This window comes from Helianthus annuus, chromosome 7, assembly GCF_002127325.2.
Source record: "Helianthus annuus cultivar XRQ/B chromosome 7, HanXRQr2.0-SUNRISE, whole genome shotgun sequence".
Taxonomy (NCBI): domain Eukaryota; kingdom Viridiplantae; phylum Streptophyta; class Magnoliopsida; order Asterales; family Asteraceae; genus Helianthus; species Helianthus annuus.
Window position 1 is genome coordinate 17,992,933 of NC_035439.2, and position 4,342 is coordinate 17,997,274.

General features: G+C 43.3%; 1 long non-coding RNA gene across 1 annotated transcript; it reads right to left on the bottom strand.

Annotated features, from left to right (window-relative positions):
• Window positions 1-746: 746 nt before the first annotated feature.
• On the bottom strand, window positions 747-1,576 carry LOC118480328. The gene is made up of 3 exons (XR_004861972.1): window positions 1,469-1,576; window positions 1,306-1,379; window positions 747-988 (listed from the first exon to the last, which is right to left on the bottom strand). It is a non-coding gene; the product is annotated as an uncharacterized LOC118480328 (long non-coding RNA).
• Between the last annotated feature and the right edge of the window lie 2,766 nt (window positions 1,577-4,342).

The window sequence follows — 4,342 nt, forward strand, 5'->3', positions numbered from 1 at the left end:
AGTCTTCATGGATCTCATGAACCGAGTGTGCAAGCCTTACCTGGATAAGTTTGTCATAGTGTTCATCGACGACATCCTGATTTATTCTAAGAGTCATGAGGAACACGAGCAACATCTGAGCCTTATCCTGGAACTTCTTCGAAAAGAGCAGTTGTATGCCAAGTTTTCGAAATGTGACTTCTGGCTTCGCGAACTCCACTTTCTAGGCCATGTGGTAAACAAGGATGGGGTTCATGTTGATCCATCCAAGGTTGACTCGATCAAAAACTGGCCTGCACCCCGCACACCAACAGAAAGACTTATCTTCTTCCGCTGTGAACAAATCCCCGGCATCATGATCCGCTGCTCAGATGCATCTATAATAACGAACAGCGCTTCCGCAAGCCATTGGGGGAAATTCCAGAACTTCCATTTTCTTTCTTCTACACTAGGAACATAGTCGCGGTTGTCGCTTCGCTTCCTTTGCCACCGGCCATCGAGATCAAATCAGAGCTCAACCCTAGATTGCGCGAGATCTTTAAACGAGGAAATTCAATGATAGAGCAAGCGCGAGCCAAAGAGAAAAAGAGCTCTTCCAAATCGAATAAAGAAGGGGTCAGCTGAGCTCTAACTGGTTAAACCCGCTTTGGTGGCCCGCCCCAAGAACTTATAATATGTAAATGAAGTTGTACAAAAAAGTGACGTCGAGATCCATATCTAAAGAATTTGCAGGGGGTGGAATGTATGTAAGTACGACTTACCAGCGATTAATAATGAACAGCATTGAAAATCAAAAGTAAAATATGTTTATACTCACATATACAGACATACATCACATAAGTCAACAAATCTAACTTAATTATTATACCTCAACTCCTTTATAATCACGCTCGCATCGCTTCCCCTTGTTAAGAGGCACCTTAGAAGGCGACTCCAACCAATCCAAATCATCATTGTCTTCACCATCATCAATACTATTTTCTTCCTTGGCCACTTGTACCTTATCAACCTACCCAATTTAAATATCACAACTGCTCAGAACAACATAAATGATGAATATCAGCTAAAGCATAACATAAGCACTTAAATGATGAACATTTTGACAATATATAACAATATGCTTGTTAAAGATTTAGATTTCAACTTTCACATGTCTTATTGCTCAGTTATGTTTCATATTTTTTAAACCACATTTCGACTTCCAAATTGATATAAGTAAGCATACATTCTACACATCAAAATTCCAAAACTTGATGCAGGCTTTTTCTATAAATAAACAAACTGAAGGTACTTATGTATGTTATTAGATAAGAGGTTACAACAGACCAGAGGGTTTGATGCATTTACAACAGACTCAAATGACTCATAACCATCAATTAGGCATTATCAAGTCCCCTCACCTAAAACATCAAGTGCATCACCTCAGAGAAAAATATTGCAAAAAGACAATAAAAAAAGTACGCCATCATTATCGGATTTTGGCACATACAGTGAGGTCGGGACGGACTTTTCCGCTGCCGCTGATTTTTGCCCCATCAGACCGCTAAAGACCTTCCTTGTCAATTCACACAGTTAATTAACCCTAAGAGATGCAATAAATGAGCACTATCCGCCAATTCTTGGGTTTGGCAGGATACTACAGAAGATTCATCAAAGATTTCTCCAAGATTGCACAACCTCTCACTTCACTGACTCAGAAGGGTGTCACCTACCATTGGGGCGATGCACAGGAGTCAGCATTTCAGCACTTGAAAGATAGACTTTGTAGCACGCCCATCCTCTCATTGCGTGAAGGCACAGATGATTTTGTGGTTTACTGCGACGCTTCCATCCAAGGACTTGGTTGCGCGTTGATGCAACGTGACAAGGTCATTGCCTACGCATCATGCCAACTTAAGGTTCACGAAAGGAACTACACTACGCAGGACCTGGAATTGGGAGCAGTCGTTTTCGCGCTTAAGATATGGAGATATTACCTGTACGGTACCAAGTGCACCATTTACACCGATCACAGGAGTCTCGAGCATATCTTCAAGCAAAAGGAATTGAATATGCGACAACACCGATGGGTCGAGCTCTTGAACGATTATGAATGCACTATCAAATATCATCCGGGCAAAGCCAATGTTGTGGCCGACGCCCTCAGCCGAAAGGATACCATACCTAAGCGTGTACGCGCGTTACAGCTGACCATCCAATCTAACCTACCCACTCAGATTCGCGATGCTCAGGTTGAAGCATTAAAGGCTGAGAACATCAGGGCTGAGTCCCTACGAGGATCGAGACAACGGCTAGAACAAAAGGAAAACGGCGCCTATTATGTTAACGGACGCATCTGGGTTCCTCTGTATGGAGACTTACGCGAGCTCGTGATGGATGAAGCGCATAAGTCTCGTTATTCAGTACATCCTGGTGCGGATAAGATGTACCACGACTTAAAGACTACATATTGGTGGCCTGGTATGAAAGCCAGCATAGCAACCTACGTCAGTAAATGCTTGACTTGTGCCAGGGTCAGGGTCGAATACCAGAAACCATCAGGCCCACTCCAACAACAAGAGATACCTAAATGGAAGTGGGAGCAAATTTCCATGGATTTCGTTACTGGCCTGCCCAGATCTCAACGCGGAAACGATACCATTTGGGTGATCGTGGATCGACTGACCAAGTCTGCACATTTTCTGCCTATCAAAGAAACGGATAAGTTTTCTACTCTAGCAGACATCTACTTAAAAGAAGTGGTATCAAGGCACGGAGTGCCAACCTCCATCATTTTTGATCGTGACGCGCGTTTCACCTCTGAACTGTGGCAAGCTATGCACAAGTCTTTTAGCTCACGTTTAGATATGAGCACCGCTTATCACCCACAAACGGATGGGCAATCTGAACGCACCATCCAAACCCTTGAAGACATGCTTAGGGCATGTGTAAACGATTTTGGTAACGGCTGGGAAAAGCATCTCCCGTTAGTGGAGTTTTCGTATAACAACAGCTACCACACCAGCATTCAGGCCGCTCCATTCGAGGCATTATACGGACGTAAATGCTGATCACCTCTTTGCTGGGCAGAAGTTGGTGATAGTCAAATCACCGGCCCAGAACTCGTAGTAGATACAACAGAAAAGATTGCTCAGATACGACAACGAATGGCGGCAACTCGTGACCGTCAGAAAAGCTATGCCGACAAGCGAAGAAAACCACTCGAGTTCCAGGTTGGGGATCGAGTGCTATTCAAAGTCTCACCTTGGAAAGGTGTAGTTCGTTTTGGCAAACAAGGAAAACTCAATCCGCGTTATGTCGGACCATTCGAGATCAATGAGAAAATTGGCAAAGTCGCTTACAGGCTGAACCTACCTGAAGAACTCAGTGGAGTTCACAACGTATTCCATGTGTCGAATCTGAAGAAGTGTCTGTCAGATGAGACCCTCATAGTTCCTCTTAAAGAGCTCACAATCGACGACAAGCTGCGATTCGCCGAGGAACCAGTAGAGATTACGGATCAAGACGTTAAGATTCTCAAGCACACCAGAATACCTCTCGTCCGAGTTCGTTGGAATTCCCGTCGTGGCCCAAAGTATACCTGGGAACGAGAAGACCACATGAAACTCAAGTATCCCCAGCTGTTTAAGAAAAGTGCAACCACTACTGAGGCTGAAGCTACTGGAGAATTTCGGGACGAAATTCCAAATCAACGGGGGGATGATGTGACACCCCAGGAAAATCAGGGAAACAACGCAACTTAACTGGCTTCCTCAGTAACCACGTGCTAAATTTTGGGACGAAATTTTCTTTACAAGGGGAGAATGTGACTCAGCACCCGTTCACCCGGGGGTTGTTAAGGACAATTACTTGCATGGATTACGGTGGTAATCATGTATCGCGAACTGCCTAGGGCAGTCAACCCGCAGTCATTGGTATCGATAGATCCATGTCGATAATTAACATGCTTCGTTTTCCTCTATGTACGTGCTGGTTATGCGTAAACCATTTCGAACTCTATATGCTATTATCAAACTTGGATGCTCACCTTTACATTTTATGTATTGACTTTATTTTAACGTATGTGACAGCTGTTTAAAATGCTTATCTGCTAGGAATGCGAGGCTAGAATAAAGCTCTGGAGCCCAACAAATAGTTGTCTGTAGTGGTCAAATTATGGGTCTCTAGAAGTAGATAAACAATTGCTATATTTAAAATCTAGTTGTTGGAACAGAAATATTTGCCTGGATTTTGTCTGTATTTGTGACAACCCTCAAAATCCCATGTATTCGGTACAATTTATTATTGATAATTAAAGTGTTTGACGACTGTGTGGAATTACTTAACTGCTCTCTGATTTCTGTGTTATATTTACATGCGCTTG